Source organism: Schistocerca cancellata, unplaced genomic scaffold, assembly GCF_023864275.1.
Source record: "Schistocerca cancellata isolate TAMUIC-IGC-003103 unplaced genomic scaffold, iqSchCanc2.1 HiC_scaffold_412, whole genome shotgun sequence".
NCBI classification, from domain to species: domain Eukaryota; kingdom Metazoa; phylum Arthropoda; class Insecta; order Orthoptera; family Acrididae; genus Schistocerca; species Schistocerca cancellata.
In genome coordinates this window covers 1-26623 of record NW_026046429.1, presented here as the reverse complement: position 1 = coordinate 26623, position 26623 = coordinate 1, and the positions used below count along the sequence as shown (strand labels likewise).

Sequence of the window (26623 nt, the reverse complement as noted above, 5' to 3'; positions counted from 1 at the left end):
TAATATTGTATTCAAATCTGTGGGGAAGCTATGTAGTAGCGGGATACTTTAAATGTAGTGGGAACGGGGAGGTAGCTTGGACGCTAGAATAGAATGTAGCGACAGAATTGATATTGTTCTTCCCATAAGGGATAGCGGCGTATCCGTAGTGTGCAGTTCTGCGTGGTCGTGGGAGATAAAGTGAAAAAAAAAAAAAAAAAAAAAAAAAAAAAAAAAAAAAAGTCGGTAGAGCATTAGGCTTTTAACCTAAGGGTCCAGGGTTCAAGTCCCTGTCCGGGCGGAAATTTTAATACTTTGGTAGCGATTCGTCTGGTAGCGGTGGAAACGCTACGGAAAATAATGCAGCTACGCCGTTTTCTGACACCACAGCGTTTTATACGGTAGCAGTTGCATGTGTCGGGAGAACACCGCGCTAACGGCAGTCGTGGCCGAGTGGTTAAGGCGTCTGACTCGAAATCAGATTCCCTCTGGGAGCGTAGGTTCGAATCCTACCGGCTGCGTGCGATTTTGCGTAAAGAGGAGCAAACGTTTTCGCACACATGTGACATGCGTGGGCGAATGCGGGTGCAACCAGTGACGCCATTCTCAACAAGACGAAAATTTCCGTTTTAAGAATACTGAGTTTTCGCGACGACCGCTGCTTACTGTGCCTATCGGTTCACCTCGCACTGACGCTGGGACTGCAGAAAGCCGTCGCTGAGATGGTGAGTACACAGATGTGCTCGAAAATTTCATTTTCTTTTTAAGAATCGCAATTTCAATCATTCGAGTGCGGCAAAAGCAGTAGTGCAGCGTTTTTTTTTTTTTTTTCTTTTCTTAAGATCTCGCAGCTGCTTGGAGGTATGTCCATCGTTTTAAGACGACAGAAAACTAGCGTCAGCGGTGCGTCAGTGGGAAGTCGGTGAAGTCGCCATTGGAGCCATAAGCCAGCAATTACGACATGCGAAACACTCGCACACCACGCAGCTGTACGATAATGCTCGTGCGTGGGCCCGCATAGCTGAGTCGGTAGAGCGTTAGGTTTTCAACTGAAGGGTCCTGGGTTCAAGTCCCTGTCTGGGCGAAAATTAGTACACTTTCGTAACGGCTAATGGAAACCCTACAGCAAAGAGTGAGGCCACGCCGCTTTCTGCCATCAGATTGCTTCTAAAGATGGCGGTTTGACTTGTCGGGAGTCGTTTCCGCCACCGGCAGTCGTGGCCGAGTGGTTAAGGCGTCTGACTTGAAATCAGATTCCCTCTGGGAGCGTAGGTTCGAGTCCTGCCGACTGCGAAAATTTTCTCGCTCTCAAAAGGCGGACGTTGAGCTGCATCCTAGCAGTTGCGTCACTACTAAACACGTGGGTCACCAGCAATGTGCAGTGTTATTTGATCGAGGGCGCAGCGTTACAGTCGCGCCCAGAAGCCGCAGCTCATCTCCTCGTCTCACAGCCGTCCACCAGGTGTTAGTACAAGTGTCGCCTCACTGGGCAGTGCAGATGTGTCCATTTTAGCTTGCAGACGATGACGTGTAGCAATTTATGAGCTAACGCAAGTCGAATGTTTTACCATGTGTATCTGCTAGATACTGCCTCTCATATGGTGGAGAGGCTCACTCCTTCTTGTGTCTCGTTCTCTGCACACGAGTTGCCCCTGGCATCGATATAGCACGGGTTTTCTAGCGTCAGCGTGGCGTCACGTCAAGTCAGCGAATTCAATATCACACGAATCGAGTCGACATGTTTGCTTGTTACGATGACGGAAGCTGAAGAAATGTGTGTGGAACTTCACTGCATCGGCTGCTCGCCCTTCAGCGTCCCTGTGTCTTATCAGACGAAGGTGACTGTGAAATTGGCAACGAGGCAGAAGTGAACGAACACATGCAAATGGCAACCTTCGCCGTCAGCCGAAATAGCTCAGTTGGGAGAGCGTTAGACTGAAGATCTAAAGGTCCCTGGTTCGATCCCGGGTTTCGGCAGGTACTCGTTTTGATGCGACGCCAATGGAATTACTCTGCGTTTGTGATAATGCAACTACCGCTGACAACAAAAATGACTCTCTCCTGTAGCTGTTCTGGTTGTCTATTGCATGCCACAAGAGGAACTTACTAGATAACTAACTCCCTTAGAAGCAAAAGAATTAAAAATATCCTACCGACTGCATTCCTTTTTCTGTGTCAGGTGGTGAAGAACGTCTTCAACGGAACCGTGAAATGAGCGAAAGCGTGGGAAACATTGCATTCGAAATGCTTGTGAATTTTCCAATTGCCCAGTGAGTGTCGACAAAACACGTAAATTCTCTGCTCCAACGTATGAGACGTAACAACTGGTGCAATTTGTTGTTGCATCGTGTGTCAGCAGTCTTCGATAGTGTGTTACGGGCTTAGCGCGATAAGTTTGTAGACAGCATTTAGGCGACGTTTTATTAGTAACGGCCCCATGCAGCGATTGCACAACAGTAAAGGACATGAGTCAATGTATAGTTGTGCATCGTAGGAGATTTTGCAGCCTTGTGTGAGCCCGGATAGCTCAGTCGGTAGAGCATTAGGCTTTTAACCTAAGGGTCCAGGGTTCAAGTCCCTGTCCGGGCGGAAATTTTAATACTTTGGTAGCGATTCGTCTGGTAGCGGTGGAAACGCTACGGAAAATAATGCAGCTACGCCGTTTTCTGACACCACAGCGTTTTATACGGTAGCAGTTGCATGTGTCGGGAGAACACCGCGCTAACGGCAGTCGTGGCCGAGTGGTTAAGGCGTCTGACTCGAAATCAAACAGAAGTGGCGAATGTTATAACCAGATCCTGTAGTACGAAAACTTAGATAAACTTGTAAAAGTTTGGTTGCTCCAAGGAGGACTGCGTTCCCTGCATAATTCTTTTGTCCCGTGTGTTTTCCTTTGAACTTTATTTACTGTGCGTTGCTGGTGAGACTCCTTGTAATATTGTATTCAAATCTGTGGGGAAGCTATGTAGTAGCGGGATACTTTAAATGTAGTGGGAACGGGGAGGTAGCTTGGACGCTAGAATAGAATGTAGCGACAGAATTGATATTGTTCTTCCCATAAGGGATAGCGGCGTATCCGTAGTGTGCAGTTCTGCGTGGTCGTGGGAGATAAAGTGAAAAAAAAAAAAAAAAAAAAAAAAAAAAAAAAAAAAAAGTCGGTAGAGCATTAGGCTTTTAACCTAAGGGTCCAGGGTTCAAGTCCCTGTCCGGGCGGAAATTTTAATACTTTGGTAGCGATTCGTCTGGTAGCGGTGGAAACGCTACGGAAAATAATGCAGCTACGCCGTTTTCTGACACCACAGCGTTTTATACGGTAGCAGTTGCATGTGTCGGGAGAACACCGCGCTAACGGCAGTCGTGGCCGAGTGGTTAAGGCGTCTGACTCGAAATCAGATTCCCTCTGGGAGCGTAGGTTCGAATCCTACCGGCTGCGTGCGATTTTGCGTAAAGAGGAGCAAACGTTTTCGCACACATGTGACATGCGTGGGCGAATGCGGGTGCAACCAGTGACGCCATTCTCAACAAGACGAAAATTTCCGTTTTAAGAATACTGAGTTTTCGCGACGACCGCTGCTTACTGTGCCTATCGGTTCACCTCGCACTGACGCTGGGACTGCAGAAAGCCGTCGCTGAGATGGTGAGTACACAGATGTGCTCGAAAATTTCATTTTCTTTTTAAGAATCGCAATTTCAATCATTCGAGTGCGGCAAAAGCAGTAGTGCAGCGTTTTTTTTTTTTTTTTCTTTTCTTAAGATCTCGCAGCTGCTTGGAGGTATGTCCATCGTTTTAAGACGACAGAAAACTAGCGTCAGCGGTGCGTCAGTGGGAAGTCGGTGAAGTCGCCATTGGAGCCATAAGCCAGCAATTACGACATGCGAAACACTCGCACACCACGCAGCTGTACGATAATGCTCGTGCGTGGGCCCGCATAGCTGAGTCGGTAGAGCGTTAGGTTTTCAACTGAAGGGTCCTGGGTTCAAGTCCCTGTCTGGGCGAAAATTAGTACACTTTCGTAACGGCTAATGGAAACCCTACAGCAAAGAGTGAGGCCACGCCGCTTTCTGCCATCAGATTGCTTCTAAAGATGGCGGTTTGACTTGTCGGGAGTCGTTTCCGCCACCGGCAGTCGTGGCCGAGTGGTTAAGGCGTCTGACTTGAAATCAGATTCCCTCTGGGAGCGTAGGTTCGAGTCCTGCCGACTGCGAAAATTTTCTCGCTCTCAAAAGGCGGACGTTGAGCTGCATCCTAGCAGTTGCGTCACTACTAAACACGTGGGTCACCAGCAATGTGCAGTGTTATTTGATCGAGGGCGCAGCGTTACAGTCGCGCCCAGAAGCCGCAGCTCATCTCCTCGTCTCACAGCCGTCCACCAGGTGTTAGTACAAGTGTCGCCTCACTGGGCAGTGCAGATGTGTCCATTTTAGCTTGCAGACGATGACGTGTAGCAATTTATGAGCTAACGCAAGTCGAATGTTTTACCATGTGTATCTGCTAGATACTGCCTCTCATATGGTGGAGAGGCTCACTCCTTCTTGTGTCTCGTTCTCTGCACACGAGTTGCCCCTGGCATCGATATAGCACGGGTTTTCTAGCGTCAGCGTGGCGTCACGTCAAGTCAGCGAATTCAATATCACACGAATCGAGTCGACATGTTTGCTTGTTACGATGACGGAAGCTGAAGAAATGTGTGTGGAACTTCACTGCATCGGCTGCTCGCCCTTCAGCGTCCCTGTGTCTTATCAGACGAAGGTGACTGTGAAATTGGCAACGAGGCAGAAGTGAACGAACACATGCAAATGGCAACCTTCGCCGTCAGCCGAAATAGCTCAGTTGGGAGAGCGTTAGACTGAAGATCTAAAGGTCCCTGGTTCGATCCCGGGTTTCGGCAGGTACTCGTTTTGATGCGACGCCAATGGAATTACTCTGCGTTTGTGATAATGCAACTACCGCTGACAACAAAAATGACTCTCTCCTGTAGCTGTTCTGGTTGTCTATTGCATGCCACAAGAGGAACTTACTAGATAACTAACTCCCTTAGAAGCAAAAGAATTAAAAATATCCTACCGACTGCATTCCTTTTTCTGTGTCAGGTGGTGAAGAACGTCTTCAACGGAACCGTGAAATGAGCGAAAGCGTGGGAAACATTGCATTCGAAATGCTTGTGAATTTTCCAATTGCCCAGTGAGTGTCGACAAAACACGTAAATTCTCTGCTCCAACGTATGAGACGTAACAACTGGTGCAATTTGTTGTTGCATCGTGTGTCAGCAGTCTTCGATAGTGTGTTACGGGCTTAGCGCGATAAGTTTGTAGACAGCATTTAGGCGACGTTTTATTAGTAACGGCCCCATGCAGCGATTGCACAACAGTAAAGGACATGAGTCAATGTATAGTTGTGCATCGTAGGAGATTTTGCAGCCTTGTGTGAGCCCGGATAGCTCAGTCGGTAGAGCATTAGGCTTTTAACCTAAGGGTCCAGGGTTCAAGTCCCTGTCCGGGCGGAAATTTTAATACTTTGGTAGCGATTCGTCTGGTAGCGGTGGAAACGCTACGGAAAATAATGCAGCTACGCCGTTTTCTGACACCACAGCGTTTTATACGGTAGCAGTTGCATGTGTCGGGAGAACACCGCGCTAACGGCAGTCGTGGCCGAGTGGTTAAGGCGTCTGACTCGAAATCAAACAGAAGTGGCGAATGTTATAACCAGATCCTGTAGTACGAAAACTTAGATAAACTTGTAAAAGTTTGGTTGCTCCAAGGAGGACTGCGTTCCCTGCATAATTCTTTTGTCCCGTGTGTTTTCCTTTGAACTTTATTTACTGTGCGTTGCTGGTGAGACTCCTTGTAATATTGTATTCAAATCTGTGGGGAAGCTATGTAGTAGCGGGATACTTTAAATGTAGTGGGAACGGGGAGGTAGCTTGGACGCTAGAATAGAATGTAGCGACAGAATTGATATTGTTCTTCCCATAAGGGATAGCGGCGTATCCGTAGTGTGCAGTTCTGCGTGGTCGTGGGAGATAAAGTGAAAAAAAAAAAAAAAAAAAAAAAAAAAAAAAAAAAAAAAGTCGGTAGAGCATTAGGCTTTTAACCTAAGGGTCCAGGGTTCAAGTCCCTGTCCGGGCGGAAATTTTAATACTTTGGTAGCGATTCGTCTGGTAGCGGTGGAAACGCTACGGAAAATAATGCAGCTACGCCGTTTTCTGACACCACAGCGTTTTATACGGTAGCAGTTGCATGTGTCGGGAGAACACCGCGCTAACGGCAGTCGTGGCCGAGTGGTTAAGGCGTCTGACTCGAAATCAGATTCCCTCTGGGAGCGTAGGTTCGAATCCTACCGGCTGCGTGCGATTTTGCGTAAAGAGGAGCAAACGTTTTCGCACACATGTGACATGCGTGGGCGAATGCGGGTGCAACCAGTGACGCCATTCTCAACAAGACGAAAATTTCCGTTTTAAGAATACTGAGTTTTCGCGACGACCGCTGCTTACTGTGCCTATCGGTTCACCTCGCACTGACGCTGGGACTGCAGAAAGCCGTCGCTGAGATGGTGAGTACACAGATGTGCTCGAAAATTTCATTTTCTTTTTAAGAATCGCAATTTCAATCATTCGAGTGCGGCAAAAGCAGTAGTGCAGCGTTTTTTTTTTTTTTTTCTTTTCTTAAGATCTCGCAGCTGCTTGGAGGTATGTCCATCGTTTTAAGACGACAGAAAACTAGCGTCAGCGGTGCGTCAGTGGGAAGTCGGTGAAGTCGCCATTGGAGCCATAAGCCAGCAATTACGACATGCGAAACACTCGCACACCACGCAGCTGTACGATAATGCTCGTGCGTGGGCCCGCATAGCTGAGTCGGTAGAGCGTTAGGTTTTCAACTGAAGGGTCCTGGGTTCAAGTCCCTGTCTGGGCGAAAATTAGTACACTTTCGTAACGGCTAATGGAAACCCTACAGCAAAGAGTGAGGCCACGCCGCTTTCTGCCATCAGATTGCTTCTAAAGATGGCGGTTTGACTTGTCGGGAGTCGTTTCCGCCACCGGCAGTCGTGGCCGAGTGGTTAAGGCGTCTGACTTGAAATCAGATTCCCTCTGGGAGCGTAGGTTCGAGTCCTGCCGACTGCGAAAATTTTCTCGCTCTCAAAAGGCGGACGTTGAGCTGCATCCTAGCAGTTGCGTCACTACTAAACACGTGGGTCACCAGCAATGTGCAGTGTTATTTGATCGAGGGCGCAGCGTTACAGTCGCGCCCAGAAGCCGCAGCTCATCTCCTCGTCTCACAGCCGTCCACCAGGTGTTAGTACAAGTGTCGCCTCACTGGGCAGTGCAGATGTGTCCATTTTAGCTTGCAGACGATGACGTGTAGCAATTTATGAGCTAACGCAAGTCGAATGTTTTACCATGTGTATCTGCTAGATACTGCCTCTCATATGGTGGAGAGGCTCACTCCTTCTTGTGTCTCGTTCTCTGCACACGAGTTGCCCCTGGCATCGATATAGCACGGGTTTTCTAGCGTCAGCGTGGCGTCACGTCAAGTCAGCGAATTCAATATCACACGAATCGAGTCGACATGTTTGCTTGTTACGATGACGGAAGCTGAAGAAATGTGTGTGGAACTTCACTGCATCGGCTGCTCGCCCTTCAGCGTCCCTGTGTCTTATCAGACGAAGGTGACTGTGAAATTGGCAACGAGGCAGAAGTGAACGAACACATGCAAATGGCAACCTTCGCCGTCAGCCGAAATAGCTCAGTTGGGAGAGCGTTAGACTGAAGATCTAAAGGTCCCTGGTTCGATCCCGGGTTTCGGCAGGTACTCGTTTTGATGCGACGCCAATGGAATTACTCTGCGTTTGTGATAATGCAACTACCGCTGACAACAAAAATGACTCTCTCCTGTAGCTGTTCTGGTTGTCTATTGCATGCCACAAGAGGAACTTACTAGATAACTAACTCCCTTAGAAGCAAAAGAATTAAAAATATCCTACCGACTGCATTCCTTTTTCTGTGTCAGGTGGTGAAGAACGTCTTCAACGGAACCGTGAAATGAGCGAAAGCGTGGGAAACATTGCATTCGAAATGCTTGTGAATTTTCCAATTGCCCAGTGAGTGTCGACAAAACACGTAAATTCTCTGCTCCAACGTATGAGACGTAACAACTGGTGCAATTTGTTGTTGCATCGTGTGTCAGCAGTCTTCGATAGTGTGTTACGGGCTTAGCGCGATAAGTTTGTAGACAGCATTTAGGCGACGTTTTATTAGTAACGGCCCCATGCAGCGATTGCACAACAGTAAAGGACATGAGTCAATGTATAGTTGTGCATCGTAGGAGATTTTGCAGCCTTGTGTGAGCCCGGATAGCTCAGTCGGTAGAGCATTAGGCTTTTAACCTAAGGGTCCAGGGTTCAAGTCCCTGTCCGGGCGGAAATTTTAATACTTTGGTAGCGATTCGTCTGGTAGCGGTGGAAACGCTACGGAAAATAATGCAGCTGACACCACAGCGTTTTATACGGTAGCAGTTGCATGTGTCGGGAGAACACCGCGCTAACGGCAGTCGTGGCCGAGTGGTTAAGGCGTCTGACTCGAAATCAGATTCCCTCTGGGAGCGTAGGTTCGAATCCTACCGGCTGCGTGCGATTTTGCGTAAAGAGGAGCAAACGTTTTCGCACACATGTGACATGCGTGGGCGAATGCGGGTGCAACCAGTGACGCCATTCTCAACAAGACGAAAATTTCCGTTTTAAGAATACTGAGTTTTCGCGACGACCGCTGCTTACTGTGCCTATCGGTTCACCTCGCACTGACGCTGGGACTGCAGAAAGCCGTCGCTGAGATGGTGAGTACACAGATGTGCTCGAAAATTTCATTTTCTTTTTAAGAATCGCAATTTCAATCATTCGAGTGCGGCAAAAGCAGTAGTGCAGCGTTTTTTTTTTTTTTTCTTTTCTTAAGATCTCGCAGCTGCTTGGAGGTATGTCCATCGTTTTAAGACGACAGAAAACTAGCGTCAGCGGTGCGTCAGTGGGAAGTCGGTGAAGTCGCCATTGGAGCCATAAGCCAGCAATTACGACATGCGAAACACTCGCACACCACGCAGCTGTACGATAATGCTCGTGCGTGGGCCCGCATAGCTGAGTCGGTAGAGCGTTAGGTTTTCAACTGAAGGGTCCTGGGTTCAAGTCCCTGTCTGGGCGAAAATTAGTACACTTTCGTAACGGCTAATGGAAACCCTACAGCAAAGAGTGAGGCCACGCCGCTTTCTGCCATCAGATTGCTTCTAAAGATGGCGGTTTGACTTGTCGGGAGTCGCTTCCGCCACCGGCAGTCGTGGCCGAGTGGTTAAGGCGTCTGACTTGAAATCAGATTCCCTCTGGGAGCGTAGGTTCGAGTCCTGCCGACTGCGAAAATTTTCTCGCTCTCAAAAGGCGGACGTTGAGCTGCATCCTAGCAGTTGCGTCACTACTAAACACGTGGGTCACCAGCAATGTGCAGTGTTATTTGATCGAGGGCGCAGCGTTACAGTCGCGCCCAGAAGCCGCAGCTCATCTCCTCGTCTCACAGCCGTCCACCAGGTGTTAGTACAAGTGTCGCCTCACTGGGCAGTGCAGATGTGTCCATTTTAGCTTGCAGACGATGACGTGTAGCAATTTATGAGCTAACGCAAGTCGAATGTTTTACCATGTGTATCTGCTAGATACTGCCTCTCATATGGTGGAGAGGCTCACTCCTTCTTGTGTCTCGTTCTCTGCACACGAGTTGCCCCTGGCATCGATATAGCACGGGTTTTCTAGCGTCAGCGTGGCGTCACGTCAAGTCAGCGAATTCAATATCACACGAATCGAGTCGACATGTTTGCTTGTTACGATGACGGAAGCTGAAGAAATGTGTGTGGAACTTCACTGCATCGGCTGCTCGCCCTTCAGCGTCCCTGTGTCTTATCAGACGAAGGTGACTGTGAAATTGGCAACGAGGCAGAAGTGAACGAACACATGCAAATGGCAACCTTCGCCGTCAGCCGAAATAGCTCAGTTGGGAGAGCGTTAGACTGAAGATCTAAAGGTCCCTGGTTCGATCCCGGGTTTCGGCAGGTACTCGTTTTGATGCGACGCCAATGGAATTACTCTGCGTTTGTGATAATGCAACTACCGCTGACAACAAAAATGACTCTCTCCTGTAGCTGTTCTGGTTGTCTATTGCATGCCACAAGAGGAACTTACTAGATAACTAACTCCCTTAGAAGCAAAAGAATTAAAAATATCCTACCGACTGCATTCCTTTTTCTGTGTCAGGTGGTGAAGAACGTCTTCAACGGAACCGTGAAATGAGCGAAAGCGTGGGAAACATTGCATTCGAAATGCTTGTGAATTTTCCAATTGCCCAGTGAGTGTCGACAAAACACGTAAATTCTCTGCTCCAACGTATGAGACGTAACAACTGGTGCAATTTGTTGTTGCATCGTGTGTCAGCAGTCTTCGATAGTGTGTTACGGGCTTAGCGCGATAAGTTTGTAGACAGCATTTAGGCGACGTTTTATTAGTAACGGCCCCATGCAGCGATTGCACAACAGTAAAGGACATGAGTCAATGTATAGTTGTGCATCGTAGGAGATTTTGCAGCCTTGTGTGAGCCCGGATAGCTCAGTCGGTAGAGCATTAGGCTTTTAACCTAAGGGTCCAGGGTTCAAGTCCCTGTCCGGGCGGAAATTTTAATACTTTGGTAGCGATTCGTCTGGTAGCGGTGGAAACGCTACGGAAAATAATGCAGCTACGCCGTTTTCTGACACCACAGCGTTTTATACGGTAGCAGTTGCATGTGTCGGGAGAACACCGCGCTAACGGCAGTCGTGGCCGAGTGGTTAAGGCGTCTGACTCGAAATCAGATTCCCTCTGGGAGCGTAGGTTCGAATCCTACCGGCTGCGTGCGATTTTGCGTAAAGAGGAGCAAACGTTTTCGCACACATGTGACATGCGTGGGCGAATGCGGGTGCAACCAGTGACGCCATTCTCAACAAGACGAAAATTTCCGTTTTAAGAATACTGAGTTTTCGCGACGACCGCTGCTTACTGTGCCTATCGGTTCACCTCGCACTGACGCTGGGACTGCAGAAAGCCGTCGCTGAGATGGTGAGTACACAGATGTGCTCGAAAATTTCATTTTCTTTTTAAGAATCGCAATTTCAATCATTCGAGTGCGGCAAAAGCAGTAGTGCAGCGTTTTTTTTTTTTTTTTCTTTTCTTAAGATCTCGCAGCTGCTTGGAGGTATGTCCATCGTTTTAAGACGACAGAAAACTAGCGTCAGCGGTGCGTCAGTGGGAAGTCGGTGAAGTCGCCATTGGAGCCATAAGCCAGCAATTACGACATGCGAAACACTCGCACACCACGCAGCTGTACGATAATGCTCGTGCGTGGGCCCGCATAGCTGAGTCGGTAGAGCGTTAGGTTTTCAACTGAAGGGTCCTGGGTTCAAGTCCCTGTCTGGGCGAAAATTAGTACACTTTCGTAACGGCTAATGGAAACCCTACAGCAAAGAGTGAGGCCACGCCGCTTTCTGCCATCAGATTGCTTCTAAAGATGGCGGTTTGACTTGTCGGGAGTCGCTTCCGCCACCGGCAGTCGTGGCCGAGTGGTTAAGGCGTCTGACTTGAAATCAGATTCCCTCTGGGAGCGTAGGTTCGAGTCCTGCCGACTGCGAAAATTTTCTCGCTCTCAAAAGGCGGACGTTGAGCTGCATCCTAGCAGTTGCGTCACTACTAAACACGTGGGTCACCAGCAATGTGCAGTGTTATTTGATCGAGGGCGCAGCGTTACAGTCGCGCCCAGAAGCCGCAGCTCATCTCCTCGTCTCACAGCCGTCCACCAGGTGTTAGTACAAGTGTCGCCTCACTGGGCAGTGCAGATGTGTCCATTTTAGCTTGCAGACGATGACGTGTAGCAATTTATGAGCTAACGCAAGTCGAATGTTTTACCATGTGTATCTGCTAGATACTGCCTCTCATATGGTGGAGAGGCTCACTCCTTCTTGTGTCTCGTTCTCTGCACACGAGTTGCCCCTGGCATCGATATAGCACGGGTTTTCTAGCGTCAGCGTGGCGTCACGTCAAGTCAGCGAATTCAATATCACACGAATCGAGTCGACATGTTTGCTTGTTACGATGACGGAAGCTGAAGAAATGTGTGTGGAACTTCACTGCATCGGCTGCTCGCCCTTCAGCGTCCCTGTGTCTTATCAGACGAAGGTGACTGTGAAATTGGCAACGAGGCAGAAGTGAACGAACACATGCAAATGGCAACCTTCGCCGTCAGCCGAAATAGCTCAGTTGGGAGAGCGTTAGACTGAAGATCTAAAGGTCCCTGGTTCGATCCCGGGTTTCGGCAGGTACTCGTTTTGATGCGACGCCAATGGAATTACTCTGCGTTTGTGATAATGCAACTACCGCTGACAACAAAAATGACTCTCTCCTGTAGCTGTTCTGGTTGTCTATTGCATGCCACAAGAGGAACTTACTAGATAACTAACTCCCTTAGAAGCAAAAGAATTAAAAATATCCTACCGACTGCATTCCTTTTTCTGTGTCAGGTGGTGAAGAACGTCTTCAACGGAACCGTGAAATGAGCGAAAGCGTGGGAAACATTGCATTCGAAATGCTTGTGAATTTTCCAATTGCCCAGTGAGTGTCGACAAAACACGTAAATTCTCTGCTCCAACGTATGAGACGTAACAACTGGTGCAATTTGTTGTTGCATCGTGTGTCAGCAGTCTTCGATAGTGTGTTACGGGCTTAGCGCGATAAGTTTGTAGACAGCATTTAGGCGACGTTTTATTAGTAACGGCCCCATGCAGCGATTGCACAACAGTAAAGGACATGAGTCAATGTATAGTTGTGCATCGTAGGAGATTTTGCAGCCTTGTGTGAGCCCGGATAGCTCAGTCGGTAGAGCATTAGGCTTTTAACCTAAGGGTCCAGGGTTCAAGTCCCTGTCCGGGCGGAAATTTTAATACTTTGGTAGCGATTCGTCTGGTAGCGGTGGAAACGCTACGGAAAATAATGCAGCTACGCCGTTTTCTGACACCACAGCGTTTTATACGGTAGCAGTTGCATGTGTCGGGAGAACACCGCGCTAACGGCAGTCGTGGCCGAGTGGTTAAGGCGTCTGACTCGAAATCAGATTCCCTCTGGGAGCGTAGGTTCGAATCCTACCGGCTGCGTGCGATTTTGCGTAAAGAGGAGCAAACGTTTTCGCACACATGTGACATGCGTGGGCGAATGCGGGTGCAACCAGTGACGCCATTCTCAACAAGACGAAAATTTCCGTTTTAAGAATACTGAGTTTTCGCGACGACCGCTGCTTACTGTGCCTATCGGTTCACCTCGCACTGACGCTGGGACTGCAGAAAGCCGTCGCTGAGATGGTGAGTACACAGATGTGCTCGAAAATTTCATTTTCTTTTTAAGAATCGCAATTTCAATCATTCGAGTGCGGCAAAAGCAGTAGTGCAGCGTTTTTTTTTTTTTTTTCTTTTCTTAAGATCTCGCAGCTGCTTGGAGGTATGTCCATCGTTTTAAGACGACAGAAAACTAGCGTCAGCGGTGCGTCAGTGGGAAGTCGGTGAAGTCGCCATTGGAGCCATAAGCCAGCAATTACGACATGCGAAACACTCGCACACCACGCAGCTGTACGATAATGCTCGTGCGTGGGCCCGCATAGCTGAGTCGGTAGAGCGTTAGGTTTTCAACTGAAGGGTCCTGGGTTCAAGTCCCTGTCTGGGCGAAAATTAGTACACTTTCGTAACGGCTAATGGAAACCCTACAGCAAAGAGTGAGGCCACGCCGCTTTCTGCCATCAGATTGCTTCTAAAGATGGCGGTTTGACTTGTCGGGAGTCGCTTCCGCCACCGGCAGTCGTGGCCGAGTGGTTAAGGCGTCTGACTTGAAATCAGATTCCCTCTGGGAGCGTAGGTTCGAGTCCTGCCGACTGCGAAAATTTTCTCGCTCTCAAAAGGCGGACGTTGAGCTGCATCCTAGCAGTTGCGTCACTACTAAACACGTGGGTCACCAGCAATGTGCAGTGTTATTTGATCGAGGGCGCAGCGTTACAGTCGCGCCCAGAAGCCGCAGCTCATCTCCTCGTCTCACAGCCGTCCACCAGGTGTTAGTACAAGTGTCGCCTCACTGGGCAGTGCAGATGTGTCCATTTTAGCTTGCAGACGATGACGTGTAGCAATTTATGAGCTAACGCAAGTCGAATGTTTTACCATGTGTATCTGCTAGATACTGCCTCTCATATGGTGGAGAGGCTCACTCCTTCTTGTGTCTCGTTCTCTGCACACGAGTTGCCCCTGGCATCGATATAGCACGGGTTTTCTAGCGTCAGCGTGGCGTCACGTCAAGTCAGCGAATTCAATATCACACGAATCGAGTCGACATGTTTGCTTGTTACGATGACGGAAGCTGAAGAAATGTGTGTGGAACTTCACTGCATCGGCTGCTCGCCCTTCAGCGTCCCTGTGTCTTATCAGACGAAGGTGACTGTGAAATTGGCAACGAGGCAGAAGTGAACGAACACATGCAAATGGCAACCTTCGCCGTCAGCCGAAATAGCTCAGTTGGGAGAGCGTTAGACTGAAGATCTAAAGGTCCCTGGTTCGATCCCGGGTTTCGGCAGGTACTCGTTTTGATGCGACGCCAATGGAATTACTCTGCGTTTGTGATAATGCAACTACCGCTGACAACAAAAATGACTCTCTCCTGTAGCTGTTCTGGTTGTCTATTGCATGCCACAAGAGGAACTTACTAGATAACTAACTCCCTTAGAAGCAAAAGAATTAAAAATATCCTACCGACTGCATTCCTTTTTCTGTGTCAGGTGGTGAAGAACGTCTTCAACGGAACCGTGAAATGAGCGAAAGCGTGGGAAACATTGCATTCGAAATGCTTGTGAATTTTCCAATTGCCCAGTGAGTGTCGACAAAACACGTAAATTCTCTGCTCCAACGTATGAGACGTAACAACTGGTGCAATTTGTTGTTGCATCGTGTGTCAGCAGTCTTCGATAGTGTGTTACGGGCTTAGCGCGATAAGTTTGTAGACAGCATTTAGGCGACGTTTTATTAGTAACGGCCCCATGCAGCGATTGCACAACAGTAAAGGACATGAGTCAATGTATAGTTGTGCATCGTAGGAGATTTTGCAGCCTTGTGTGAGCCCGGATAGCTCAGTCGGTAGAGCATTAGGCTTTTAACCTAAGGGTCCAGGGTTCAAGTCCCTGTCCGGGCGGAAATTTTAATACTTTGGTAGCGATTCGTCTGGTAGCGGTGGAAACGCTACGGAAAATAATGCAGCTACGCCGTTTTCTGACACCACAGCGTTTTATACGGTAGCAGTTGCATGTGTCGGGAGAACACCGCGCTAACGGCAGTCGTGGCCGAGTGGTTAAGGCGTCTGACTCGAAATCAGATTCCCTCTGGGAGCGTAGGTTCGAATCCTACCGGCTGCGTGCGATTTTGCGTAAAGAGGAGCAAACGTTTTCGCACACATGTGACATGCGTGGGCGAATGCGGGTGCAACCAGTGACGCCATTCTCAACAAGACGAAAATTTCCGTTTTAAGAATACTGAGTTTTCGCGACGACCGCTGCTTACTGTGCCTATCGGTTCACCTCGCACTGACGCTGGGACTGCAGAAAGCCGTCGCTGAGATGGTGAGTACACAGATGTGCTCGAAAATTTCATTTTCTTTTTAAGAATCGCAATTTCAATCATTCGAGTGCGGCAAAAGCAGTAGTGCAGCGTTTTTTTTTTTTTTTTTCTTTTCTTAAGATCTCGCAGCTGCTTGGAGGTATGTCCATCGTTTTAAGACGACAGAAAACTAGCGTCAGCGGTGCGTCAGTGGGAAGTCGGTGAAGTCGCCATTGGAGCCATAAGCCAGCAATTACGACATGCGAAACACTCGCACACCACGCAGCTGTACGATAATGCTCGTGCGTGGGCCCGCATAGCTGAGTCGGTAGAGCGTTAGGTTTTCAACTGAAGGGTCCTGGGTTCAAGTCCCTGTCTGGGCGAAAATTAGTACACTTTCGTAACGGCTAATGGAAACCCTACAGCAAAGAGTGAGGCCACGCCGCTTTCTGCCATCAGATTGCTTCTAAAGATGGCGGTTTGACTTGTCGGGAGTCGCTTCCGCCACCGGCAGTCGTGGCCGAGTGGTTAAGGCGTCTGACTTGAAATCAGATTCCCTCTGGGAGCGTAGGTTCGAGTCCTGCCGACTGCGAAAATTTTCTCGCTCTCAAAAGGCGGACGTTGAGCTGCATCCTAGCAGTTGCGTCACTACTAAACACGTGGGTCACCAGCAATGTGCAGTGTTATTTGATCGAGGGCGCAGCGTTACAGTCGCGCCCAGAAGCCGCAGCTCATCTCCTCGTCTCACAGCCGTCCACCAGGTGTTAGTACAAGTGTCGCCTCACTGGGCAGTGCAGATGTGTCCATTTTAGCTTGCAGACGATGACGTGTAGCAATTTATGAGCTAACGCAAGTCGAATGTTTTACCATGTGTATCTGCTAGATACTGCCTCTCATATGGTGGAGAGGCTCACTCCTTCTTGTGTCTCGTTCTCTGCACACGAGTTGCCCCTGGCATCGATATAGCACGGGTTTTCTAGCGTCAGCGTGGCGTCACGTCAAGTCAGCGAATTCAATATCACACGAATCGAGTCGACATGTTTGCTTGTTACGATGACGGAAGCTGAAGAAATGTGTGTGGAACTTCACTGCATCGGCTGCTCGCCCTTCAGCGTCCCTGTGTCTTATCAGACGAAGGTGACTGTGAAATTGGCAACGAGGCAGAAGTGAACGAACACATGCAAATGGCAACCTTCGCCGTCAGCCGAAATAGCTCAGTTGGGAGAGCGTTAGACTGAAGATCTAAAGGTCCCTGGTTCGATCCCGGGTTTCGGCAGGTACTCGTTTTGATGCGACGCCAATGGAATTACTCTGCGTTTGTGATAATGCAACTACCGCTGACAACAAAAATGACTCTCTCCTGTAGCTGTTCTGGTTGTCTATTGCATGCCACAAGAGGAACTTACTAGATAACTAACTCCCTTAGAAGCAAAAGAATTAAAAATATCCTACCGACTGCATTCCTTTTTCTGTGTCAGGTGGTGAAGAACGTCTTCAACGGAACCGTGAAATGAGCGAAAGCGTGGGAAACATTGCATTCGAAATGCTTGTGAATTTTCCAATTGCCCAGTGAGTGTCGACAAAACACGTAAATTCTCTGCTCCAACGTATGAGACGTAACAACTGGTGCAATTTGTTGTTGCATCGTGTGTCAGCAGTCTTCGATAGTGTGTTACGGGCTTAGCGCGATAAGTTTGTAGACAGCATTTAGGCGACGTTTTATTAGTAACGGCCCCATGCAGCGATTGCACAACAGTAAAGGACATGAGTCAATGTATAGTTGTGCATCGTAGGAGATTTTGCAGCCTTGTGTGAGCCCGGATAGCTCAGTCGGTAGAGCATTAGGCTTTTAACCTAAGGGTCCAGGGTTCAAGTCCCTGTCCGGGCGGAAATTTTAATACTTTGGTAGCGATTCGTCTGGTAGCGGTGGAAACGCTACGGAAAATAATGCAGCTACGCCGTTTTCTGACACCACAGCGTTTTATACGGTAGCAGTTGCATGTGTCGGGAGAACACCGCGCTAACGGCAGTCGTGGCCGAGTGGTTAAGGCGTCTGACTCGAAATCAGATTCCCTCTGGGAGCGTAGGTTCGAATCCTACCGGCTGCGTGCGATTTTGCGTAAAGAGGAGCAAACGTTTTCGCACACATGTGACATGCGTGGGCGAATGCGGGTGCAACCAGTGACGCCATTCTCAACAAGACGAAAATTTCCGTTTTAAGAATACTGAGTTTTCGCGACGACCGCTGCTTACTGTGCCTATCGGTTCACCTCGCACTGACGCTGGGACTGCAGAAAGCCGTCGCTGAGATGGTGAGTACACAGATGTGCTCGAAAATTTCATTTTCTTTTTAAGAATCGCAATTTCAATCATTCGAGTGCGGCAAAAGCAGTAGTGCAGCGTTTTTTTTTTTTTTTTCTTTTCTTAAGATCTCGCAGCTGCTTGGAGGTATGTCCATCGTTTTAAGACGACAGAAAACTAGCGTCAGCGGTGCGTCAGTGGGAAGTCGGTGAAGTCGCCATTGGAGCCATAAGCCAGCAATTACGACATGCGAAACACTCGCACACCACGCAGCTGTACGATAATGCTCGTGCGTGGGCCCGCATAGCTGAGTCGGTAGAGCGTTAGGTTTTCAACCGAAGGGTCCTGGGTTCAAGTCCCTGTCTGGGCGAAAATTAGTACACTTTCGTAACGGCTAATGGAAACCCTACAGCAAAGAGTGAGGCCACGCCGTTTTCTGCCATCAGATTGCTTCTAAAGATGGCGGTTTGACTTGTCGGGAGTCGCTTCCGCCACCGGCAGTCGTGGCCGAGTGGTTAAGGCGTCTGACTTGAAATCAGATTCCCTCTGGGAGCGTAGGTTCGAGTCCTGCCGACTGCGAAAATTTTCTCGCTCTCAAAAGGCGGACGTTGAGCTGCATCCTAGCAGTTGCGTCACTACTAAACACGTGGGTCACCAGCAATGTGCAGTGTTATTTGATCGAGGGCGCAGCGTTACAGTCGCGCCCAGAAGCCGCAGCTCATCTCCTCGTCTCACAGCCGTCCACCAGGTGTTAGTACAAGTGTCGCCTCACTGGGCAGTGCAGATGTGTCCATTTTAGCTTGCAGACGATGACGTGTAGCAATTTATGAGCTAACGCAAGTCGAATGTTTTACCATGTGTATCTGCTAGATACTGCCTCTCATATGGTGGAGAGGCTCACTCCTTCTTGTGTCTCGTTCTCTGCACACGAGTTGCCCCTGGCATCGATATAGCACGGGTTTTCTAGCGTCAGCGTGGCGTCACGTCAAGTCAGCGAATTCAATATCACACGAATCGAGTCGACATGTTTGCTTGTTACGATGACGGAAGCTGAAGAAATGTGTGTGGAACTTCACTGCATCGGCTGCTCGCCCTTCAGCGTCCCTGTGTCTTATCAGACGAAGGTGACTGTGAAATTGGCAACGAGGCAGAAGTGAACGAACACATGCAAATGGCAACCTTCGCCGTCAGCCGAAATAGCTCAGTTGGGAGAGCGTTAGACTGAAGATCTAAAGGTCCCTGGTTCGATCCCGGGTTTCGGCAGGTACTCGTTTTGATGCGACGCCAATGGAATTACTCTGCGTTTGTGATAATGCAACTACCGCTGACAACAAAAATGACTCTCTCCTGTAGCTGTTCTGGTTGTCTATTGCATGCCACAAGAGGAACTTACTAGATAACTAACTCCCTTAGAAGCAAAAGAATTAAAAATATCCTACCGACTGCATTCCTTTTTCTGTGTCAGGTGGTGAAGAACGTCTTCAACGGAACCGTGAAATGAGCGAAAGCGTGGGAAACATTGCATTCGAAATGCTTGTGAATTTTCCAATTGCCCAGTGAGTGTCGACAAAACACGTAAATTCTCTGCTCCAACGTATGAGACGTAACAACTGGTGCAATTTGTTGTTGCATCGTGTGTCAGCAGTCTTCGATAGTGTGTTACGGGCTTAGCGCGATAAGTTTGTAGACAGCATTTAGCGACGTTTTATTAGTAACGGCCCCATGCAGCGATTGCACAACAGTAAAGGACATGAGTCAATGTATAGTTGTGCATCGTAGGAGATTTTGCAGCCTTGTGTGAGCCCGGATAGCTCAGTCGGTAGAGCATTAGGCTTTTAACCTAAGGGTCCAGGGTTCAAGTCCCTGTCCGGGCGGAAATTTTAATACTTTGGTAGCGATTCGTCTGGTAGCGGTGGAAACGCTACGGAAAATAATGCAGCTACGCCGTTTTCTGACACCACAGCGTTTTATACGGTAGCAGTTGCATGTGTCGGGAGAACACCGCGCTAACGGCAGTCGTGGCCGAGTGGTTAAGGCGTCTGACTCGAAATCAGATTCCCTCTGGGAGCGTAGGTTCGAATCCTACCGGCTGCGTGCGATTTTGCGTAAAGAGGAGCAAACGTTTTCGCACACATGTGACATGCGTGGGCGAATGCGGGTGCAACCAGTGACGCCCATTCTCAACAAGACGAAAATTTCCGTTTTAAGAATACTGAGTTTTCGCGACGACCGCTGCTTACTGTGCCTATCGGTTCACCTCGCACTGACGCTGGGACTGCAGAAAGCCGTCGCTGAGATGGTGAGTACACAGATGTGCTCGAAAATTTCATTTTCTTTTTAAGAATCGCAATTTCAATCATTCGAGTGCGGCAAAAGCAGTAGTGCAGCGTTTTTTTTTTTTTTTTCTTTTCTTAAGATCTCGCAGCTGCTTGGAGGTATGTCCATCGTTTTAAGACGACAGAAAACTAGCGTCAGCGGTGCGTCAGTGGGAAGTCGGTGAAGTCGCCATTGGAGCCATAAGCCAGCAATTACGACATGCGAAACACTCGCACACCACGCAGCTGTACGATAATGCTCGTGCGTGGGCCCGCATAGCTGAGTCGGTAGAGCGTTAGGTTTTCAACCGAAGGGTCCTGGGTTCAAGTCCCTGTCTGGGCGAAAATTAGTACACTTTCGTAACGGCTAATGGAAACCCTACAGCAAAGAGTGAGGCCACGCCGTTTTCTGCCATCAGATTGCTTCTAAAGATGGCGGTTTGACTTGTCGGGAGTCGCTTCCGCCACCGGCAGTCGTGGCCGAGTGGTTAAGGCGTCTGACTTGAAATCAGATTCCCTCTGGGAGCGTAGGTTCGAGTCCTGCCGACTGCGAAAATTTTCTCGCTCTCAAAAGGCGGACGTTGAGCTGCATCCTAGCAGTTGCGTCACTACTAAACACGTGGGTCACCAGCAATGTGCAGTGTTATTTGATCGAGGGCGCAGCGTTACAGTCGCGCCCAGAAGCCGCAGCTCATCTCCTCGTCTCACAGCCGTCCACCAGGTGTTAGTACAAGTGTCGCCTCACTGGGCAGTGCAGATGTGTCCATTTTAGCTTGCAGACGATGACGTGTAGCAATTTATGAGCTAACGCAAGTCGAATGTTTTACCATGTGTATCTGCTAGATACTGCCTCTCATATGGTGGAGAGGCTCACTCCTTCTTGTGTCTCGTTCTCTGCACACGAGTTGCCCCTGGCATCGATATAGCACGGGTTTTCTAGCGTCAGCGTGGCGTCACGTCAAGTCAGCGAATTCAATATCACACGAATCGAGTCGACATGTTTGCTTGTTACGATGACGGAAGCTGAAGAAATGTGTGTGGAACTTCACTGCATCGGCTGCTCGCCCTTCAGCGTCCCTGTGTCTTATCAGACGAAGGTGACTGTGAAATTGGCAACGAGGCAGAAGTGAACGAACACATGCAAATGGCAACCTTCGCCGTCAGCCGAAATAGCTCAGTTGGGAGAGCGTTAGACTGAAGATCTAAAGGTCCCTGGTTCGATCCCGGGTTTCGGCAGGTACTCGTTTTGATGCGACGCCAATGGAATTACTCTGCGTTTGTGATAATGCAACTACCGCTGACAACAAAAATGACTCTCTCCTGTAGCTGTTCTGGTTGTCTATTGCATGCCACAAGAGGAACTTACTAGATAACTAACTCCCTTAGAAGCAAAAGAATTAAAAATATCCTACCGACTGCATTCCTTTTTCTGTGTCAGGTGGTGAAGAACGTCTTCAACGGAACCGTGAAATGAGCGAAAGCGTGGGAAACATTGCATTCGAAATGCTTGTGAATTTTCCAATTGCCCAGTGAGTGTCGACAAAACACGTAAATTCTCTGCTCCAACGTATGAGACGTAACAACTGGTGCAATTTGTTGTTGCATCGTGTGTCAGCAGTCTTCGATAGTGTGTTACGGGCTTAGCGCGATAAGTTTGTAGACAGCATTTAGGCGACGTTTTATTAGTAACGGCCCCATGCAGCGATTGCACAACAGTAAAGGACATGAGTCAATGTATAGTTGTGCATCGTAGGAGATTTTGCAGCCTTGTGTGAGCCCGGATAGCTCAGTCGGTAGAGCATTAGGCTTTTAACCTAAGGGTCCAGGGTTCAAGTCCCTGTCCGGGCGGAAATTTTAATACTTTGGTAGCGATTCGTCTGGTAGCGGTGGAAACGCTACGGAAAATAATGCAGCTACGCCGTTTTCTGACACCACAGCGTTTTATACGGTAGCAGTTGCATGTGTCGGGAGAACACCGCGCTAACGGCAGTCGTGGCCGAGTGGTTAAGGCGTCTGACTCGAAATCAGATTCCCTCTGGAGCGTAGGTTCGAATCCTACCGGCTGCGTGCGATTTTGCGTAAAGAGGAGCAAACGTTTTCGCACACATGTGACATGCGTGGGCGAATGCGGGTGCAACCAGTGACGCCATTCTCAACAAGACGAAAATTTCCGTTTTAAGAATACTGAGTTTTCGCGACGACCGCTGCTTACTGTGCCTATCGGTTCACCTCGCACTGACGCTGGGACTGCAGAAAGCCGTCGCTGAGATGGTGAGTACACAGATGTGCTCGAAAATTTCATTTTCTTTTTAAGAATCGCAATTTCAATCATTCGAGTGCGGCAAAAGCAGTAGTGCAGCGTTTTTTTTTTTTTTTTCTTTTCTTAAGATCTCGCAGCTGCTTGGAGGTATGTCCATCGTTTTAAGACGACAGAAAACTAGCGTCAGCGGTGCGTCAGTGGGAAGTCGGTGAAGTCGCCATTGGAGCCATAAGCCAGCAATTACGACATGCGAAACACTCGCACACCACGCAGCTGTACGATAATGCTCGTGCGTGGGCCCGCATAGCTGAGTCGGTAGAGCGTTAGGTTTTCAACCGAAGGGTCCTGGGTTCAAGTCCCTGTCTGGGCGAAAATTAGTACACTTTCGTAACGGCTAATGGAAACCCTACAGCAAAGAGTGAGGCCACGCCGTTTTCTGCCATCAGATTGCTTCTAAAGATGGCGGTTTGACTTGTCGGGAGTCGCTTCCGCCACCGGCAGTCGTGGCCGAGTGGTTAAGGCGTCTGACTTGAAATCAGATTCCCTCTGGGAGCGTAGGTTCGAGTCCTGCCGACTGCGAAAATTTTCTCGCTCTCAAAAGGCGGACGTTGAGCTGCATCCTAGCAGTTGCGTCACTACTAAACACGTGGGTCACCAGCAATGTGCAGTGTTATTTGATCGAGGGCGCAGCGTTACAGTCGCGCCCAGAAGCCGCAGCTCATCTCCTCGTCTCACAGCCGTCCACCAGGTGTTAGTACAAGTGTCGCCTCACTGGGCAGTGCAGATGTGTCCATTTTAGCTTGCAGGACGATGACGTGTAGCAATTTATGAGCTAACGCAAGTCGAATGTTTTACCATGTGTATCTGCTAGATACTGCCTCTCATATGGTGGAGAGGCTCACTCCTTCTTGTGTCTCGTTCTCTGCACACGAGTTGCCCCTGGCATCGATATAGCACGGGTTTTCTAGCGTCAGCGTGGCGTCACGTCAAGTCAGCGAATTCAATATCACACGAATCGAGTCGACATGTTTGCTTGTTACGATGACGGAAGCTGAAGAAATGTGTGTGGAACTTCACTGCATCGGCTGCTCGCCCTTCAGCGTCCCTGTGTCTTATCAGACGAAGGTGACTGTGAAATTGGCAACGAGGCAGAAGTGAACGAACACATGCAAATGGCAACCTTCGCCGTCAGCCGAAATAGCTCAGTTGGGAGAGCGTTAGACTGAAGATCTAAAGGTCCCTGGTTCGATCCCGGGTTTCGGCAGGTACTCGTTTTGATGCGACGCCAATGGAATTACTCTGCGTTTGTGATAATGCAACTACCGCTGACAACAAAAATGACTCTCTCCTGTAGCTGTTCTGGTTGTCTATTGCATGCCACAAGAGGAACTTACTAGATAACTAACTCCCTTAGAAGCAAAAGAATTAAAAATATCCTACCGACTGCATTCCTTTTTCTGTGTCAGGTGGTGAAGAACGTCTTCAACGGAACCGTGAAATGAGCGAAAGCGTGGGAAACATTGCATTCGAAATGCTTGTGAATTTTCCAATTGCCCAGTGAGTGTCGACAAAACACGTAAATTCTCTGCTCCAACGTATGAGACGTAACAACTGGTGCAATTTGTTGTTGCATCGTGTGTCAGCAGTCTTCGATAGTGTGTTACGGGCTTAGCGCGATAAGTTTGTAGACAGCATTTAGGCGACGTTTTATTAGTAACGGCCCCATGCAGCGATTGCACAACAGTAAAGGACATGAGTCAATGTATAGTTGTGCATCGTAGGAGATTTTGCAGCCTTGTGTGAGCCCGGATAGCTCAGTCGGTAGAGCATTAGGCTTTTAACCTAAGGGTCCAGGGTTCAAGTCCCTGTCCGGGCGGAAATTTTAATACTTTGGTAGCGATTCGTCTGGTAGCGGTGGAAACGCTACGGAAAATAATGCAGCTACGCCGTTTTCTGACACCACAGCGTTTTATACGGTAGCAGTTGCATGTGTCGGGAGAACACCGCGCTAACGGCAGTCGTGGCCGAGTGGTTAAGGCGTCTGACTCGAAATCAGATTCCCTCTGGGAGCGTAGGTTCGAATCCTACCGGCTGCGTGCGATTTTGCGTAAAGAGGAGCAAACGTTTTCGCACACATGTGACATGCGTGGGCGAATGCGGGTGCAACCAGTGACGCCATTCTCAACAAGACGAAAATTTCCGTTTTAAGAATACTGAGTTTTCGCGACGACCGCTGCTTACTGTGCCTATCGGTTCACCTCGCACTGACGCTGGGACTGCAGAAAGCCGTCGCTGAGATGGTGAGTACACAGATGTGCTCGAAAATTTCATTTTCTTTTTAAGAATCGCAATTTCAATCATTCGAGTGCGGCAAAAGCAGTAGTGCAGCGTTTTTTTTTTTTTTTTTCTTTTCTTAAGATCTCGCAGCTGCTTGGAGGTATGTCCATCGTTTTAAGACGACAGAAAACTAGCGTCAGCGGTGCGTCAGTGGGAAGTCGGTGAAGTCGCCATTGGAGCCATAAGCCAGCAATTACGACATGCGAAACACTCGCACACCACGCAGCTGTACGATAATGCTCGTGCGTGGGCCCGCATAGCTGAGTCGGTAGAGCGTTAGGTTTTCAACTGAAGGGTCCTGGGTTCAAGTCCCTGTCTGGGCGAAAATTAGTACACTTTCGTAACGGCTAATGGAAACCCTACAGCAAAGAGTGAGGCCACGCCGCTTTCTGCCATCAGATTGCTTCTAAAGATGGCGGTTTGACTTGTCGGGAGTCGCTTCCGCCACCGGCAGTCGTGGCCGAGTGGTTAAGGCGTCTGACTTGAAATCAGATTCCCTCTGGGAGCGTAGGTTCGAGTCCTGCCGACTGCGAAAATTTTCTCGCTCTCAAAAGGCGGACGTTGAGCTGCATCCTAGCAGTTGCGTCACTACTAAACACGTGGGTCACCAGCAATGTGCAGTGTTATTTGATCGAGGGCGCAGCGTTACAGTCGCGCCCAGAAGCCGCAGCTCATCTCCTCGTCTCACAGCCGTCCACCAGGTGTTAGTACAAGTGTCGCCTCACTGGGCAGTGCAGATGTGTCCATTTTAGCTTGCAGACGATGACGTGTAGCAATTTATGAGCTAACGCAAGTCGAATGTTTTACCATGTGTATCTGCTAGATACTGCCTCTCATATGGTGGAGAGGCTCACTCCTTCTTGTGTCTCGTTCTCTGCACACGAGTTGCCCCTGGCATCGATATAGCACGGGTTTTCTAGCGTCAGCGTGGCGTCACGTCAAGTCAGCGAATTCAATATCACACGAATCGAGTCGACATGTTTGCTTGTTACGATGACGGAAGCTGAAGAAATGTGTGTGGAACTTCACTGCATCGGCTGCTCGCCCTTCAGCGTCCCTGTGTCTTATCAGACGAAGGTGACTGTGAAATTGGCAACGAGGCAGAAGTGAACGAACACATGCAAATGGCAACCTTCGCCGTCAGCCGAAATAGCTCAGTTGGGAGAGCGTTAGACTGAAGATCTAAAGGTCCCTGGTTCGATCCCGGGTTTCGGCAGGTACTCGTTTTGATGCGACGCCAATGGAATTACTCTGCGTTTGTGATAATGCAACTACCGCTGACAACAAAAATGACTCTCTCCTGTAGCTGTTCTGGTTGTCTATTGCATGCCACAAGAGGAACTTACTAGATAACTAACTCCCTTAGAAGCAAAAGAATTAAAAATATCCTACCGACTGCATTCCTTTTTCTGTGTCAGGTGGTGAAGAACGTCTTCAACGGAACCGTGAAATGAGCGAAAGCGTGGGAAACATTGCATTCGAAATGCTTGTGAATTTTCCAATTGCCCAGTGAGTGTCGACAAAACACGTAAATTCTCTGCTCCAACGTATGAGACGTAACAACTGGTGCAATTTGTTGTTGCATCGTGTGTCAGCAGTCTTCGATAGTGTGTTACGGGCTTAGCGCGATAAGTTTGTAGACAGCATTTAGGCGACGTTTTATTAGTAACGGCCCCATGCAGCGATTGCACAACAGTAAAGGACATGAGTCAATGTATAGTTGTGCATCGTAGGAGATTTTGCAGCCTTGTGTGAGCCCGGATAG

General features: G+C 48.9%; 43 non-coding genes across 43 annotated transcripts; all 43 read left to right on the top strand.

Annotated features, from left to right (window-relative positions):
- The first annotated feature begins 418 nt into the window (after positions 1–418).
- On the top strand, positions 419–500 carry Trnas-cga (transfer RNA serine (anticodon CGA)). The gene has a single exon. It is a non-coding gene; the product is annotated as a tRNA-Ser (tRNA).
- Positions 501–1190: 690 nt separating this feature from the next.
- Trnas-uga (transfer RNA serine (anticodon UGA)) lies at positions 1191–1272 on the top strand. Its single transcript has one exon. It is a non-coding gene; the product is annotated as a tRNA-Ser (tRNA).
- A 611-nt stretch (positions 1273–1883) lies between these two features.
- Trnaf-gaa (transfer RNA phenylalanine (anticodon GAA)) lies at positions 1884–1956 on the top strand. Its single transcript has one exon. It is a non-coding gene; the product is annotated as a tRNA-Phe (tRNA).
- Positions 1957–2495: 539 nt separating this feature from the next.
- Positions 2496–2568, top strand: Trnak-uuu (transfer RNA lysine (anticodon UUU)). Its single transcript has one exon. It is a non-coding gene; the product is annotated as a tRNA-Lys (tRNA).
- A 762-nt stretch (positions 2569–3330) lies between these two features.
- Trnas-cga (transfer RNA serine (anticodon CGA)) lies at positions 3331–3412 on the top strand. The gene has a single exon. It is a non-coding gene; the product is annotated as a tRNA-Ser (tRNA).
- Positions 3413–4102: 690 nt separating this feature from the next.
- Positions 4103–4184, top strand: Trnas-uga (transfer RNA serine (anticodon UGA)). The gene has a single exon. It is a non-coding gene; the product is annotated as a tRNA-Ser (tRNA).
- Positions 4185–4795: 611 nt separating this feature from the next.
- Trnaf-gaa (transfer RNA phenylalanine (anticodon GAA)) lies at positions 4796–4868 on the top strand. The gene has a single exon. It is a non-coding gene; the product is annotated as a tRNA-Phe (tRNA).
- Positions 4869–5407: 539 nt separating this feature from the next.
- Positions 5408–5480, top strand: Trnak-uuu (transfer RNA lysine (anticodon UUU)). The gene has a single exon. It is a non-coding gene; the product is annotated as a tRNA-Lys (tRNA).
- A 763-nt stretch (positions 5481–6243) lies between these two features.
- On the top strand, positions 6244–6325 carry Trnas-cga (transfer RNA serine (anticodon CGA)). Its single transcript has one exon. It is a non-coding gene; the product is annotated as a tRNA-Ser (tRNA).
- Positions 6326–7015: 690 nt separating this feature from the next.
- Trnas-uga (transfer RNA serine (anticodon UGA)) lies at positions 7016–7097 on the top strand. The gene has a single exon. It is a non-coding gene; the product is annotated as a tRNA-Ser (tRNA).
- A 611-nt stretch (positions 7098–7708) lies between these two features.
- Positions 7709–7781, top strand: Trnaf-gaa (transfer RNA phenylalanine (anticodon GAA)). The gene has a single exon. It is a non-coding gene; the product is annotated as a tRNA-Phe (tRNA).
- A 539-nt stretch (positions 7782–8320) lies between these two features.
- On the top strand, positions 8321–8393 carry Trnak-uuu (transfer RNA lysine (anticodon UUU)). The gene has a single exon. It is a non-coding gene; the product is annotated as a tRNA-Lys (tRNA).
- A 126-nt stretch (positions 8394–8519) lies between these two features.
- Positions 8520–8601, top strand: Trnas-cga (transfer RNA serine (anticodon CGA)). The gene has a single exon. It is a non-coding gene; the product is annotated as a tRNA-Ser (tRNA).
- A 689-nt stretch (positions 8602–9290) lies between these two features.
- Positions 9291–9372, top strand: Trnas-uga (transfer RNA serine (anticodon UGA)). The gene has a single exon. It is a non-coding gene; the product is annotated as a tRNA-Ser (tRNA).
- Positions 9373–9983: 611 nt separating this feature from the next.
- Trnaf-gaa (transfer RNA phenylalanine (anticodon GAA)) lies at positions 9984–10056 on the top strand. Its single transcript has one exon. It is a non-coding gene; the product is annotated as a tRNA-Phe (tRNA).
- Positions 10057–10595: 539 nt separating this feature from the next.
- On the top strand, positions 10596–10668 carry Trnak-uuu (transfer RNA lysine (anticodon UUU)). The gene has a single exon. It is a non-coding gene; the product is annotated as a tRNA-Lys (tRNA).
- Positions 10669–10806: 138 nt separating this feature from the next.
- Trnas-cga (transfer RNA serine (anticodon CGA)) lies at positions 10807–10888 on the top strand. Its single transcript has one exon. It is a non-coding gene; the product is annotated as a tRNA-Ser (tRNA).
- A 690-nt stretch (positions 10889–11578) lies between these two features.
- On the top strand, positions 11579–11660 carry Trnas-uga (transfer RNA serine (anticodon UGA)). The gene has a single exon. It is a non-coding gene; the product is annotated as a tRNA-Ser (tRNA).
- A 611-nt stretch (positions 11661–12271) lies between these two features.
- Positions 12272–12344, top strand: Trnaf-gaa (transfer RNA phenylalanine (anticodon GAA)). The gene has a single exon. It is a non-coding gene; the product is annotated as a tRNA-Phe (tRNA).
- A 539-nt stretch (positions 12345–12883) lies between these two features.
- Positions 12884–12956, top strand: Trnak-uuu (transfer RNA lysine (anticodon UUU)). The gene has a single exon. It is a non-coding gene; the product is annotated as a tRNA-Lys (tRNA).
- A 138-nt stretch (positions 12957–13094) lies between these two features.
- Trnas-cga (transfer RNA serine (anticodon CGA)) lies at positions 13095–13176 on the top strand. Its single transcript has one exon. It is a non-coding gene; the product is annotated as a tRNA-Ser (tRNA).
- Positions 13177–13866: 690 nt separating this feature from the next.
- On the top strand, positions 13867–13948 carry Trnas-uga (transfer RNA serine (anticodon UGA)). The gene has a single exon. It is a non-coding gene; the product is annotated as a tRNA-Ser (tRNA).
- Positions 13949–14559: 611 nt separating this feature from the next.
- Trnaf-gaa (transfer RNA phenylalanine (anticodon GAA)) lies at positions 14560–14632 on the top strand. Its single transcript has one exon. It is a non-coding gene; the product is annotated as a tRNA-Phe (tRNA).
- Positions 14633–15171: 539 nt separating this feature from the next.
- Positions 15172–15244, top strand: Trnak-uuu (transfer RNA lysine (anticodon UUU)). The gene has a single exon. It is a non-coding gene; the product is annotated as a tRNA-Lys (tRNA).
- A 138-nt stretch (positions 15245–15382) lies between these two features.
- On the top strand, positions 15383–15464 carry Trnas-cga (transfer RNA serine (anticodon CGA)). The gene has a single exon. It is a non-coding gene; the product is annotated as a tRNA-Ser (tRNA).
- Positions 15465–16155: 691 nt separating this feature from the next.
- On the top strand, positions 16156–16237 carry Trnas-uga (transfer RNA serine (anticodon UGA)). Its single transcript has one exon. It is a non-coding gene; the product is annotated as a tRNA-Ser (tRNA).
- A 611-nt stretch (positions 16238–16848) lies between these two features.
- Positions 16849–16921, top strand: Trnaf-gaa (transfer RNA phenylalanine (anticodon GAA)). Its single transcript has one exon. It is a non-coding gene; the product is annotated as a tRNA-Phe (tRNA).
- Positions 16922–17460: 539 nt separating this feature from the next.
- Positions 17461–17533, top strand: Trnak-uuu (transfer RNA lysine (anticodon UUU)). Its single transcript has one exon. It is a non-coding gene; the product is annotated as a tRNA-Lys (tRNA).
- A 138-nt stretch (positions 17534–17671) lies between these two features.
- Trnas-cga (transfer RNA serine (anticodon CGA)) lies at positions 17672–17753 on the top strand. Its single transcript has one exon. It is a non-coding gene; the product is annotated as a tRNA-Ser (tRNA).
- Positions 17754–18443: 690 nt separating this feature from the next.
- Positions 18444–18525, top strand: Trnas-uga (transfer RNA serine (anticodon UGA)). Its single transcript has one exon. It is a non-coding gene; the product is annotated as a tRNA-Ser (tRNA).
- Positions 18526–19136: 611 nt separating this feature from the next.
- On the top strand, positions 19137–19209 carry Trnaf-gaa (transfer RNA phenylalanine (anticodon GAA)). Its single transcript has one exon. It is a non-coding gene; the product is annotated as a tRNA-Phe (tRNA).
- A 538-nt stretch (positions 19210–19747) lies between these two features.
- On the top strand, positions 19748–19820 carry Trnak-uuu (transfer RNA lysine (anticodon UUU)). Its single transcript has one exon. It is a non-coding gene; the product is annotated as a tRNA-Lys (tRNA).
- Positions 19821–19958: 138 nt separating this feature from the next.
- Positions 19959–20040, top strand: Trnas-cga (transfer RNA serine (anticodon CGA)). The gene has a single exon. It is a non-coding gene; the product is annotated as a tRNA-Ser (tRNA).
- A 691-nt stretch (positions 20041–20731) lies between these two features.
- On the top strand, positions 20732–20813 carry Trnas-uga (transfer RNA serine (anticodon UGA)). The gene has a single exon. It is a non-coding gene; the product is annotated as a tRNA-Ser (tRNA).
- Positions 20814–21424: 611 nt separating this feature from the next.
- Trnaf-gaa (transfer RNA phenylalanine (anticodon GAA)) lies at positions 21425–21497 on the top strand. Its single transcript has one exon. It is a non-coding gene; the product is annotated as a tRNA-Phe (tRNA).
- Positions 21498–22036: 539 nt separating this feature from the next.
- Positions 22037–22109, top strand: Trnak-uuu (transfer RNA lysine (anticodon UUU)). The gene has a single exon. It is a non-coding gene; the product is annotated as a tRNA-Lys (tRNA).
- Positions 22110–22247: 138 nt separating this feature from the next.
- On the top strand, positions 22248–22328 carry Trnas-cga (transfer RNA serine (anticodon CGA)). The gene has a single exon. It is a non-coding gene; the product is annotated as a tRNA-Ser (tRNA).
- A 690-nt stretch (positions 22329–23018) lies between these two features.
- On the top strand, positions 23019–23100 carry Trnas-uga (transfer RNA serine (anticodon UGA)). The gene has a single exon. It is a non-coding gene; the product is annotated as a tRNA-Ser (tRNA).
- A 612-nt stretch (positions 23101–23712) lies between these two features.
- On the top strand, positions 23713–23785 carry Trnaf-gaa (transfer RNA phenylalanine (anticodon GAA)). The gene has a single exon. It is a non-coding gene; the product is annotated as a tRNA-Phe (tRNA).
- A 539-nt stretch (positions 23786–24324) lies between these two features.
- Positions 24325–24397, top strand: Trnak-uuu (transfer RNA lysine (anticodon UUU)). The gene has a single exon. It is a non-coding gene; the product is annotated as a tRNA-Lys (tRNA).
- A 138-nt stretch (positions 24398–24535) lies between these two features.
- Trnas-cga (transfer RNA serine (anticodon CGA)) lies at positions 24536–24617 on the top strand. The gene has a single exon. It is a non-coding gene; the product is annotated as a tRNA-Ser (tRNA).
- A 691-nt stretch (positions 24618–25308) lies between these two features.
- Positions 25309–25390, top strand: Trnas-uga (transfer RNA serine (anticodon UGA)). Its single transcript has one exon. It is a non-coding gene; the product is annotated as a tRNA-Ser (tRNA).
- Positions 25391–26001: 611 nt separating this feature from the next.
- On the top strand, positions 26002–26074 carry Trnaf-gaa (transfer RNA phenylalanine (anticodon GAA)). Its single transcript has one exon. It is a non-coding gene; the product is annotated as a tRNA-Phe (tRNA).
- The last annotated feature ends 549 nt before the right edge of the window (positions 26075–26623 follow it).